This window comes from Manihot esculenta, chromosome 5, assembly GCF_001659605.2.
Source record: "Manihot esculenta cultivar AM560-2 chromosome 5, M.esculenta_v8, whole genome shotgun sequence".
In the NCBI taxonomy this organism is placed as follows: domain Eukaryota; kingdom Viridiplantae; phylum Streptophyta; class Magnoliopsida; order Malpighiales; family Euphorbiaceae; genus Manihot; species Manihot esculenta.
The window spans coordinates 8,492,948-8,507,559 of NC_035165.2; the positions used below are offsets into that span (position 1 = coordinate 8,492,948).

The 14,612-nt window shown below is 30.4% G+C and overlaps 1 long non-coding RNA gene across 1 annotated transcript; it reads left to right on the top strand.

Moving 5' to 3' along the window:
* The first annotated feature begins 3,928 nt into the window (after positions 1-3,928).
* LOC110614906 lies at positions 3,929-5,036 on the top strand. Its single transcript, XR_002487862.2, has 2 exons — positions 3,929-4,715; positions 4,838-5,036. It is a non-coding gene; the product is annotated as an uncharacterized LOC110614906 (long non-coding RNA).
* The last annotated feature ends 9,576 nt before the right edge of the window (positions 5,037-14,612 follow it).

Below are 14,612 nucleotides of genomic sequence, written 5' to 3' on the forward strand. Positions count from 1 at the left end.
CTAAATTAATAAGATTTAACCTATATAGTAATTGGTGAAATTTTTGTTTATGTGAACCAAAAACTCTAATGTTAATACCCATCAATCTTATAACACTTTACAAATTTTGTTGTCAATGTTATTTTGTATTAATAGGCTATGCGCATGTCTGATATTTTATAAGTGCTCTAGATATTATACCACAATCTCATAAAAACGGCCCCACTTTAAATTATATAAGTAATATCATCGAGTGTATACTGCAATTTATACACCACCCATAAGGGATATAAATATTATTAAGAATGGATAACGTTAAATAGTGTTAGCAGACCTATCTCATAAAAACGGCCCTACTTTAAATTATATAGGTAATATCACCGAGTGTATACTGCAATTTATACACCACCCATAAGGGATATGAATATTATTAAGAATGGATAACGTTAAATAGTGTTAGCAGACCTAACAAGCGACTTGTTATTACCCATATGAACCTTTTTCATGAGATCTTATAAATCACAAAGGTTAGATTCTTAATTTTAGATTGACTCAAGTTTTATTCCGCTCGATATTTCATTTATTAACTTCTTTCCTAAAAATATAATCAAAGAATTGGTCAAGTTCACTTTGACTTCACATAATTAATGGATATAATTTTATTTCTCAGTAACTGTCTTGCCATACTATGTCTTACACAAATATGTATATTTTTACTATTGAAAGTTTTAATTTTTATAATAGATATTGTCATTTGGCAATCACAACACAAGAATGATATTGATTTTATTCTCAATATAGTATTTGCTAAGAAAATTTTTAGTCATTCAAACTTATTATCAGTTAATTCCAGAGTAATAAACTACAACTACTTCGTGGTTCTGATAATAATAATTTGTCTATTTCTAAATAATTGCATCACTATCTAAATTAAATACACAATCACTAGTAGATTTTTTCTCATTTGAATCTAAATTTCAATTAATAGCACTATATTTTTCTAATACAGTTGGACATCCACTGTAAAAAATACCATAATTCATGATACCTCTCAAATAATTCTTAAATTTGACTAAAGTAGCCCAATAATCATGATTAGATTATGTGTAAATATGTTCAGTCTACATAATATAAGTTATATCAAATCTGAAAAATTCATGAGATGCAACAATCTACCATCATTTCAATTTTAATATCCAAAATCATATTTGCTCCCTTTATATATTTTATATCAAATTTATGAATAAGAAAACATTTAATTTCATATACTATATTATAACTTATGTTAAATATAAACATAATTTATATATAAATAAATAATCATATATTCATTATGTATAAATTTTGTAATCATATATATTAGCCAAAACTTAATAAAATATCTCATACTTATTTCAAACCATATAAAAATTTAAAAATTTTATTACCTTGACTAGAAACAAGATAACATTTATATCACACGAAATATGAGCATATTTTTAACATAATATCCTAATAATTTTAATTATTTTAGATCAATTTTATAAAAAATTTTTATAATTTATAAGAATCTTATCAATTTATTATTTTATTTTCTTTTATTGCATTACTTTTAATACTATTATGAATAAAATAAATGCAAGCATATATAAATATAACTGTAATTTATAATAATTTATTATTTTATACTTTTCAAAAATAAAAATCACTAAAACTTTACAACAAAAAATTAGGTCCAACTAAAAATCATTTTATAATTGATTATATATATATAAATGGACACACTTTTAGAGAAAGTAATTTTTATTTCTATCATTGATTTCTTAGTTTGTAATTACTTTTTAACTTAACTTATCTAAATATCTTTGTCTACACTTATTTTAATAAAAAAAATTAAATCACCTATAAAATAAATAATTTTTAATGCACAACTTAATAATAAAAAAAGATTGTCATCTTACTCGTTTACAAAAATAAATCATTTCCTCCACAAATTAATTTATATTTATCCAAATATTACACCTCTATTATAAATTTTAAAAATAAAAAATTTATTATAATTTGAAAATAAAAGAAAATATTAGTTATCATTTTATAATTTTTCAAACACATATAACCCTATGGATTCGATTCTCGTTCGTTTTAAAATTGAGTTGATAAATTTAATATTTAATGAATATCTATTATTTCTTAAAAATATTAATAATAATATATTCACGTGATTTTATTATCTATCACCCGCTTTTAACCGCAATGATTTTTAATAATCGAGATAATAAGTAGATTTTTAATTATTTTCTTCTATTACCATTAAAAAATAAGATTCTCTTTCATAAAATAAAATTTTTTTTTACCATTCAAAAATAATATTTTCTTCCACCGTTCAAAAATAAAATTAAATCATTAAGATTGTTGTAAAGAAGGGACAATAATAAAAAATGAATCATGTTGGATACTGTTCTTAAAGTTTTATTTTGTAATATTTAGAATTAAACAAGTTTTTCTAAAATTTAATTTTTAGAATCAGATCAATAAAAATTTATCTCTAATTTATAACCCAATAAAAATATAAAAAATAGAAACAACAAAATAGGAAATAATTATTAGTATTTATATTTAATGCCATTGTTAATGTTATCAAATTCTAATGGCAGTTAGGTGTAATCGGAATTGTCTATCGGCCCCTAAGTGATAGCCGCCTTCCTAATAGTATTTCCAATAATTAGAAAATATAATTACATAATTTTACTATAAAAATAAATAATTTTTAAATATTATTTTTTTATTAATTTTCATAATAATTTAATTTTTCAATACACAAAACGTTTGGTAAATATAAGAGATTTACGTACATAATCATAATAATATTCTCAAATTATATTATATTATATTTATTTGGGATAATGTCCATCAAAATCCTAAACTATGTATTTTTATTTACAATTCTGCCTTTAACTTTTTTTTATAAAAATATTATATACCAGCGATATTTTTATAATTGTACGCTCTGTCCATATTCTTATTAAAAATTAATAAAAAAATTTATTTTTATCATAAAAAATTTATAAATTAATAAAAAAAAAATTCTAATTAGAGTAATATTTAATCCTAAAAATAGATATAGACTCATTTTTAAAGTAATGTTTTTTTTTTGTCTCATGATTAAACATTCAATATCCAGTTTAGACTAAGTAACAAAAATACAGATGAGTGAGATAACTCTATTTAGGATTTTTATTTGTTAATCTAGAGATTTCTTATGTTGAGATTTTCAGCATTAATTTTTAATAGAAATATAAACGGATAGTATAAATATAAAAAACTTATTAATATGAAATATTCTTATAAAAAAAAGTTAAGAGTATAATTGTGAAAATAAAATGTAAAATTTAGGATTTATATATATATATTTCCTATTTATTTTGTTTTACTATTAATGAATTATCAGATTTTCCATCAGAAAAATATTTAATTCCAATTTTGTTAACAATATACATTTATGGAAAGAAAGAGTTCCTTATAACAACTTCTTTACATGAAAAAGCTAAAATTTTCTAACGTAAAAATGTAACAAATTGGTAAAAAAATAAGTGAGAAAGAAAAAGAAAATCTCTAACATGACGCAGAAAGAAAGAATATTAAAAAATTTATAAAAATTGAAAATCAATGAAATATCTCTATCATAGAAATTAAAAGTTTATTGTTGATTTTTTTTTCCAATTGAGAATGAAGAAAGTTGAATTTGAAATCTCACATAATTCACTTTAATCTGACTAATTGCAATTTTTTTTTAATATATATATATATAATATAAATGAGCATAATATTATAAAATTCTGATAAATTAATTTTAGATAATTAAAAGAAAATCAAAGGGTGAAAATAAAAATTTAATAAATCTGCCATGTTTTTACTTTTACTAGAAGTACCGGGTACGAAACATGATGGATGTTCTGTTTTGGAAGAAAAAGTTAAGTGAAGGAGAGCTTCATTGAGCTCCCCTAGAGCTCCCTCAGCTCTCATCTCTCTCTCTCTCTCTCTCTATCTGTCATATATACAGTAGAGTACAGGTTCCCGTACCATATATTATGTAGAATAAGAAGATAGGAGAGAGGAGATTGCTTTGGGTTTGGGTCTGGTGGGAGGTGGGGTTGATGATAATTATCTCCATGTGAAAGCAGGAACAAAACCCATCAATCCTTTCTGAGAAAGAGCACGCAATTCTTTGGATTTTTATCACTCTATTCAACGTAAAAATACCCTGCAACAATCATCATGTCCTCTACCTTCTTCCTCTCATCATTAGTCCCTCACTTTCATCATCATCGCTTCTTCTTTTACCATTCACCAACCGCACCACCCAACTCAAACATAACAGCATCAAGGACAAGAAAAAAAAGAAAGAAAAACAAAGAGGAAAGTTAGAGAAGAAGAACATGGCTTCACTCAAGAAGAAAAAACCCTACTCTTATTTCCCACTTCTTCTATTAGCCTCCACTACTCCAGCATGATGAGAAAAAAGGGTCTTCTTCTTTGAAAGAATTTGAGCAGTTTCTTCTTCTTATTCTTCTCTCTCTCTCTCGGGGAATCGAAGCATCACGGTCCGATTGTTAATTTTCTAGATCAAGCATATGTCTAAACAAGTTTCCAAGCTTTTATCCATATGGGTTTCTTTATTGAAGTAGCTAGATACTGTCTGCAGGGATTTGCTTTAGATGATTGAAGATTTTGGCATGAGTATTGCTCGATTTTTTTCGGTATGTTGTGTTTTATTTTTAAGAAAAAAAAAAGATCATGAGCTCCCTCTCTCCCTCTCTCTCTCTTCTGTTGAATATTATGATGATATTATACGTGGCTGTTATGTGTTGTTTGTTTGAAGACTTCAATGTTGGTGCAAAATTTCTGAAAGCTGCAGGAGGTCCAAGCTCTAGAGATCTGGATGTTCTTTATATCTATGTATGTATGGCAATAAATACTGTTGTTTGAGAACATATAGCTATGAACAGTTGATTCCTGTTGACCTATGTAATTTTCTATTTCCATGTTAATATAAATACACTTCTCTATTTCTGTGAAAACAATCTCTGCTGCATATATATTTTGAATTAGGGCTTGATGCAGTACTAACTTTTAAATTCTGACATGTCTCTTCTTCTATATTAAGAGTTATTTCTCAGAACCCTAGCCAATTTACAGGTATCAGATGGGGTTTTGATTCATCACTCTTCAAAAAGAGCAATTACTTCTTTTCTGTTGTTGTGTGTCTTTTAGGTTAAATCTTTTTCCCTCTTTTTCTCCCAAGTACTTTGAACTTTCTTTTTTGTCTAGGTATATAGTTATTGTCAAGCAATTCCTCCCCAGATAAATATTCAAATTCCCCTTTTTACTCTGATTTTAATCTGCAATTGCTGAATTCTTTGAGTTAAAATGCTTAGTTTTCTACGTCACATGTTTCTCCATTGACTACTTCTAGAGCCAGAATCACCGGAAAATTTGGAGAAGATGCCATGTGAGCTGGTAAGCACCAGGATAAAAATTTCCAACTGGGGGTCCTAATTAGGGACATATAGTTCAAAATTAACCTACCCTTATCCCCAAGTTAATGCATGGAGATTGACTAATCTGCTTCAAAACTACAGTTCTTTTCTGTGCAATAATGGTTACTGCATCTCTTGCTTAATGTATATTTTCACTGTGAGTCCATGTAGATCCGATCATTCCTTCAGAAATATAAAGACAAAATATCGAAATCTCAAACATCTACATAATTTAACTTTAGCTTTCACTTGAATGTTTGAGCTTTTATAAAAACCTGTGTGGTTGTGGGCATAAGATGATTGGAAAATGAAGTTTTGTCGCCTCCTTTCTATCTTTATTTGATTTGATAGAGGAAAAATCATAGGTTTTTAGACCAATATGTCTTCCACCATAAAATATATATAAATTATACTAAACTTTTTCTCAAATGACTTTCCAAATGATCACTGTTAACTTTCTTTCTTGAGATCAACTTTAAAAGGTTAATATAGGTTTACTTTCAATTTTCATCTGTCTAAATTTATTAATTTCACTTTCATCTTTTAATTTAGGTAATTGTTTTAATTAAATAAATCTCTCTAATTTCAATTTATATTATAAAATTTCGTAATTCAATTTGAATCTGAAAATTTTCAGTTCTGGAGACAGATTCCAATATCAATGAGCTAAAACCCATTAATAAAAAAAATGAATAATTTTGACCAAATGATAGCAAGACGACCAGAACTTTATATGCTGAATGATAACCGGCGTAGATGTAGAGAATATGAAACCATTGAACACTCAAAAAGCTTCTGTTAATGGCTACGAGCTCTCAAAGCCCAATATTTTTCTGCCAGTGGAGAAAGGCTTAGAAAGATGATTCACTGCCATCCACTTAGAGCCATACAAGAGGACTCCATATTTAAAAGATGCATCAACATCATTAATTTTAAAGGCTTCAGTAGGGGAAAGGATCCGACAGTACTGCTAGCTTCTGCACCTGAGAAGACTGGGAATGAGTTGGAGGAAGCATCTGAGAAGCTTAGACATGAACCAGCTCGCTTGACCGATAGTTGCAGGATGTCTAGTCTGATTTAGTCCAGTACTTAAAACCATATTATTTTACCTGATAGACTAATATTTGAGTCTCACATTCCAAATACAGAAGTTGAAGTAGAATTTGGATGAACGACATTCAAAATAGCTGCATTTATGTCAAAAACTAGCCAATTCAATATCAAATAAATAAGAAAAAATTACTACTGAGTTTTTATCATACAGAAAAATTCACTAATTAATCAATCAAATTTTGAAAAATAAATTAAAACATCTTTTGATATTTTAAAAATATATTAATTAATTTCTTCTATAGTTTTGACAAGTATTATAAAAAAGTTTAAAATATTTCAGATACGGAAGGGTTCTGATATGGAGGAGTAATTAATTAACTTTTTAAAAATTTAAGAGAGTAACTAATAAAATTATCAAAACTATTAAAACTAAATAGTAAACTATTTAATAATAAAATTAATGGAGAGATTAAGTAGTAGATTTTTTAAAATATCAATGATGTTTTAATATATTTTTTAAAATTAATGAATTAATTAATAAATTTTATAATACTATATGAATTAAATAGTAATTTTTTTAATAAATTAATTGACTCAAAATTATACACTAATAAAAAAATTATATAATAAATTGATTAGATATATATTTATATAGAAGAATTAAATACAACTTAATTAAAATATTTATAAAAATTAAACACTATAAAGTATATAAATTTACGATTTGCTGTTTATATGTGGTTTTAAAAAATCCACATATATAAAAAGGAAAAAAAAAAAACTAAATCAGTTGTCTCTAAGAAAACATTCCAACTGATCATCAGGTTTTAATTACTAAGGGAAATTTATCCCATTATGCAAGTCATTTAATAAAAAATTATAAAATAAGTTGAAAAATGAAAATTGATTTATTTAATTTTTAAATAAAATAAATTTTCAAATTTTATAATTTTATAAAACTACTTCATTATCGTCAAATTAGAACTGAACTATTTTTTTTTTTTTTTTATGAAATCAATTGAACTTTTTTATATTCAATTTTTGGCTCAGTAAGTCATAATGTAACCATTCCAATCACTGCTGTAAAAAAAAAAAGTAAAAACATAATTATTGAAAAATATCATCCTTAAGTCTATTATTTATGCAGTTCTTGTTTCTGTAGTTTTATTATTTATATTCTTTGTAATTATTATTTTAAAATATTATAAATTTTATATAAATATCATATATATTTAATTATTTATTTTATTTAAAATTATGAAACTTATAATTTTTATTGAAAAAATTATACCCACTTTAACTCTACATTCCAGATTAACACATTGGTCTCGAGTTCATTTTTTAATTTCAAAATTTGTGTTGTTTAAAATAAATTAATTTTTAATAATTATTCCTTTTATTTCATTATTTTTTTATTTTTTTTTTAAATAAAATTTTTTATTAATTTTTAATTCTACTCTTTTTAAAAATATTAAATTTTATTATATATTAAAAGATATTTTGATAAATTTTTTAAAAATAAAATAAAATTAAATAAAATTAAATAAAATAAAATTATAATAATTAATTTATTATTATAGTAAAAAAAAAAATCTTGAAATAATTAAAAAGAAAAGATGAAGAAAATTTTTGAAAGGAAGAGTATATTTAAATTAGTTATTTATTGTTGTAATAATACTCTCTATAATTGTTATCTACTTTACGTTAGCTTCTGATTCGTACACTCTACAAACCCATCCGAAGTGAAATTTGGGTTCAAATCAATTTATTCAAAATGAGAGGACTGAAGATAAAATTAAGGAATTAAATAATAAATTTTTATTTTTTAAAAATTGCATACTTGTTGAAATTAACTTCTAACTTTTATTGTTTTTGCATTAAATTTTTAAATTTTATTATTTAATCTAATATAAAATTGAAAAACTCATTCATTATTATTGATTTTGAAAACATTACCTTCGATTAATTTTTGAATGGTTATTATTATTATTTTTTTTTTAGTAAAAGAGGGATAGAGCCCTTATTTTATTAATCTAGGCCATGAAAGTCCCAACCTATCAGCATCCAGTAAAAATTTAATAGTAACAGGAGGCCATTGATGAATTTTCAAATTAAAATCATCACTAATGGTTAAACTAGTCAAACGATCCGCTACCGCATTTGCTTCCCTGTAAATTTTTATCATCTTGACTTCCCAGCTTCTATTGATAAGATCACGACAATTCCTTACTAAATTAGCAACTCTAAAAACTCCTGCACCTCTACCTGCAAGTAAATCTAACGCGAGTTGAGAATCCGTTTGAACTTCAATCTTCTTCCACCCTGAATCCCATGCTAATACTAAAGCATAATATATTCCCATAGCTCAGCTTCCATTGCTCCACAATTGCCCAAAAACCGTTGAAAGCCCAAAAGCCATCTACCTTCATTGTTTCGAAAACAACCTGCACAACTTGCCCTTCCTGCTGACAACAATGCACTACCATCGGAATTCACTACCACCCAGCCTGTTTCTGGCGGCTTCCACCCAACATACTTCAAAGACCGGCCTCTCGGTCCAGACCCAGCCTGCATCGAAAACCTCCATGCATGAACATATTCTTTTGCTCGAAGCTGAATAAAGGTCGCATCAATAGTATTCTGGTCATTATTCTCATTAAAAACCAACAAGTTTCTTCGCTTCCATAACCACCAAACAGTCGAACTAAAAAGCACATCCCATGGTATTCCATTAGCCAATAATCCTACTTTTTCTATATTAGCAGATAGCCATAAAGGCACATTCAAAATATCAAAAAATGGAGAAACGAAATTGGTAGGTAAAAGGGAATTCCAAATTTGTTTCACATGTTGGCAATCTCGTAGAGCATGCAAAACAGATTCACTTGCAACTCCACAAAGAGGACATAAATCATAATCAATAAATTCTCGCTTTCGGCGTTGAACATTAACCATGATTTTCTCATGTGCCACTTCCCACAAAAACACTTGAATTCGCTGTGGCACCCTAACCTTCCACAGCCCTTGCCAATCCATATTTGATCCTGACACTTCTGAATAAAACGTATCAAACCCTGACTTAACTGTATATAAGCCAGAAGAAGAATGCTTCCACGCAAAACCATCCAAACACGACATATCATCAACTAAAGTAATTGATTGGAAATATAAAAGGACATCAGTAGGAAGAAGAGAATTTAAAATGTCCCAATTCCAGCCTATATTAGGAACCCAGAAATATCGAACACAAACCTGCATATTCAACTCAATCAACGGTTTAAGTGCAAAATTCCAAAGAGGCCCAACCAGAAGCCAATCATCCAGCCAAAATCTAGTGTGCATCCCATTATTCACATCTACAACTATCCCTTTTCGAAGTAGCTCCAAACCATAACAAAAAGATTTCCAATTGACTGAACCATTAGCTCGCTTAGCGACTTCCCAATGAACAAAACCCGACTCATATTTATTGAAAAGGCACCTAACCCACAAAGCTTGCGGATTCTTGTAAGCTCGCCAACACAACTTCCTTAATAGAGCCTGATTCATTTGTCGCATATTTCTGATGCCAAGACCACCTAACCGCTTCGGCAAGGACATTGTATCCCAATTAATCAGATGTACAGCTGGCTTCATATCCTTCCCATGCCAAATAAAGTTCCTGCATATTTTTTCTATTTTATTGCAAAGCGATACCGGTAGAAGAGCACTCTGCATCACAAAAACAGGAATAACATTAAGAACTGATTGAACTAACGTTAGTCGTCCAGCTTTTGATAGAGCTCTCGTCTTCCAGCCATCAAGTCTGCCTCTCATTTTATCCAAAATACTACTATATGTCGAGACTGAAATCCTCCCATGAATAGATGGCACACCCAAGTATTTTTCCAAATTAGCAGTCAAAAGAATACCTGACCTTGAAGATAAAAGTGACGCCAAATCACTATCAACAAAAGGCGACAAATAAAGAGAAGACTTAGCTAAATTCACTTTCTGCCCGGAAGCCTTAGCAAAGTCATCCAAACATGATAAAATCAAATCCAACTGTTTCACAGAAGCTTCTGCGAACAAAACCATATCATCCGCGAACATAAGATGAGAAATCATCGGACCATTACTCGATATAGGAATCGGCTTCCATCTGCCTTGACGAACAAGCTGTTTAAACATTCTCGAAAGTTGTTCAATACACGTAACAAAAAGATATGAAGACATTGGATCGCCTTGTCGCACACCACGAGTCGGTTTAAAAGATTCTAACTTCTCACCATTCCATAACACTGACATAGAAGATGTTCTAACACAATTCATAATATTAGAAATCCAAGCATCGGAAAAGTGGTAAGAACCCAGCACCCACTGAATAAAATCCCAATCTAGTCTATCATAAGCCTTTTCAAGATCAATTTTAATCGCCATAAAACCCCCTGATCGCTTAGACGTTCTCATAGTGTGCAAAACTTCTTGAAACACCACAATGTTATCAATAATTTGTCGGCCAGGAACGAAGCTACTTTGTTCCAATCCAATGAGAGAGCTCAAAACATCTTTCAATCTGTTAATCAACACTTTTGTAACAAGCTTATAGATCACGTTACATAAGCTAATTGGTCTGAACTGAGAAATAAATTCTGGACAAGCAATTTTAGGAATAAGAGTCAGCACCGTTTCATTAACTTCCTCTGGAATCTCCCTCTCGCCCAAGACCTCAATAATAAACGCTGAAACCTGTGAACCTACCGCAGACCAAGATTTCTGAAAGAAAACTGCTTGTAGACCATCGGGTCCTGGAGCCTTGTAAGGAGACATAAGGCGTAAAGCATCATATACTTCATCATGAGAAAAAGGACGATCCAGAAGCAACCGTTGAGAAGAAGAAAGAGCAGGCCCATCAGGTCTAACAAAATGGCTGCAGTCAACCGCCAAATCTTTCGAATACAGCTCCTGATAGTAACCGCTAGCAAGCTCTTTAAGTTGACTAGAATCTTCAATCCACACATTGTTCCCATTTCTCAGCTTGAGAATTTGCTGCTTCTTGCGTTTAATCACGGTAGAAAGATGATAAAACCTTGTATTTCTCTCACCAGAAACAATCCATTCCTCCCTAGATTGTTGAAACCAGTATAATTCTTCCTGCTTCAAAACATCTTCAAGCTGTCATCTCAGATTAAATTCCAGCTTCACTAAACCTCTCGTTTGCCGGATAGCTAAGCTTTTTTGAACACCATCAATTCGACGGATCAACCTCTGCTTATTATGAAAAATATTCCCAAACTCAGATCGGTTCCATTGGCTTAATGAGTCTTTGGTTGATTTCAAATTATCAAATAAAGAAGTATTTTGCTTCCAACCACGGGAAACAACATTAACAAAATCTTTGTGAGCTGTCCAAGCCGCTTGAAAATGAAAACGACGAACAGAAGAATTTGTAACTCCAAAGCAATTCATAAAAATAGGACAATGATCAGAATGCAACTTTGGAGCATGAATAACTGTAGCTCTAGAAAATGTCATGCGCCAAATCTCAGTACACAAGCAACGGTCTAATCGAGCAGCTTTATAAGAAGAATTAATACCACCCTTACTCCAAGTAAAAGGGGTACCTTCAAAACCCAAATCAATAAGTGAGTTATCAAAAATCCATTGCCGAAAATCACTAGCCCCAATACTGTGAACATTAACATAGCCGGTTTGTTCATTCTCGCTTGTAAAAGAATTGAAATCTCCCAACAGTAACCAACTTTTCTCACTTCCATTGAAACCCAGAACCGAATGCCACAAACGTCTTCGTAAACTAATGTCAGGGCTGGCATACACAAAACTCACTAACCACGAGTCTCCATTATCAAGTAACACATTGCATGTAATAAATTGCGGATCTGTCGACACAAGCGTTAACTTAAAAAATATTTCTGACCATAAAATCCAGATGCCTCCACTGAAACCAAAAGTCTCAACACGAACCCAATTATCATAACCTAGCTGTTTACAAACATTATCAGCTGAATGGCCAGAAATTCGAGGCTCAACCAAACAAAAAATCTGAGGCTTATAGATACGATTGTATTCCTTAAAAGCTCTCAGAAAATTAGAAGAAGCAGCACCCTGACAATTCCAAACTCCAATAATCATTAAAAATAAGAGAGAAAAGAAAGCCATGAGGATGACTGAACCTATAATAGAACGAAAAATCTAGTAAGACCCCTCATTAGAAGGCATCTTACCAATTAAACCACTATTCTGAAATTCATTCAAGGAAGTCTGAGCAATAATTATCATCGCATCATTGTCAAGATTCATATCCTGATTACCATCTCCATTAGCTGCTGGGATATTGGGATGGGTTGTCATTAAAATTATCATGTTGATTCCTATCCAATTCTGTTTCTAAATTTGCAAGTCCCACCAATTTCGGGTTAGAAACAACCCAAGTCTTTGACTGATTCGTTCTATTATTCCCTTGAACAACTACATGGTCATCTTGTGCAGCAGCTTTTCTAGAAGATCCCCCTGATCCACTCGAAACCCCTCTAATTTTTAGAACTGAACTTTGCACAGCAGGCCCATTAGATCTCACATAGGAATCTAAAGCAATATTGGGAGTCTCCTCTCTTGTCACAGTAGAAACCACTTGACCTTTCCCTTTAGAATCCCGTAGCTTTTTTTTGCCCAAGACAGGACGAAAATCTTGTACCACTGGTGGAGTCGCATTATGTTTTATATGAGTCTCAGAATCCTGGAGAATAACTAGAGAACTAAAGGGGTTATTATTGGCCTTCATCGTTGATTTACCCTTGTTTGACTCCCTCGGACCATGATCACCTGACCCAAATTTAAATACAGGTTTTTCCTGAGGACGTTGATTACGTCTTCTATCTTTCTTAACCAGCATCCAATCACCAAAATCATCTAAAACAGCTGGATTAACTACCTGATTCTCGGGTAACTGAGCCACCTTAGGAGCAGGGTTACTATGAACCGAATTAGGCACATTCTCTACATTCTCTGGCTGCAACTCATGCCGCAACGAAGGACAATTATCCTTCATATGCCCAAAAATTCCACATGAAAAACAAACCATATGCAACGCCTCATATTCAATACGTCGAACTCTCCGGTTCAGCTTGAATTTCGACAAAAGAGGCTTCGTAACATCAACTTCAACACATAATCTCGCAAAATGCCCTCTTGTCACTCGGCTAATGTTATTATCCACTCTGATAGGATCTCCTATCTTCCTCCCCAATCGCATAAGAAAATCCTCATTAAAGTATTCAATTGGAAGGCATGGAAATCGAACCCAAACTGCCAAGCGTTCCAAGGAAACATTAAATGGATCAAAATCCGGGCACCATTGGTGAACTGACAAATAATGATCAGCTATAATCCATGGTCCACCCTCCAGTGCAAAATCAAAATCTTCCCTACTATTAAATCGAGCAAGGAAAAAATCGTTGTCCAGAGCAATTAAGTCAATAGGGGATTTAGGTTTCCAGAGTTCCTTCACCCTTCGCGATAAATAGGCATACCCTATTGATCTTCCAATCAGCTTGATAATCAAGGAGTTCTTCCATGGTTTACAATAACGAGATTTCTCAATTTTAGTAAGTTTAATATTAGGGCACTTTTCATCCTCCTCATCCTCTTCCCCATCAGAAAGCTCATACGACTCCTCATCATTCCCTTCAACTGTGTCAGCAATCACAGTCTCGTTATTAGGACTCCCATTGACTAGCATATCCCTAAACGAAGGACCCATTGGAGACGGTTGTCCAACAGACTCAAACTTTCTACCGTCTTGTTCTTCTAAAGAGAAACCTCTTTCACCATCTTTACGCTTCCTACGGCCATTATGTTGCAAAAGATCATCCTCTTCCATACCCTCATTGCCGGAATCTGACATTCCGGTAGAATCACAATCGGCAAAAAAGACTATTTGATTTTTTTATATATTATAATTTCATTAATATTTAACAACTAAATATGAAAAATATTAATTAATAAATATTTAAATATATTTTTCAAGATGAACCAACATAAATTTTTATAGAATATGAAATAAAT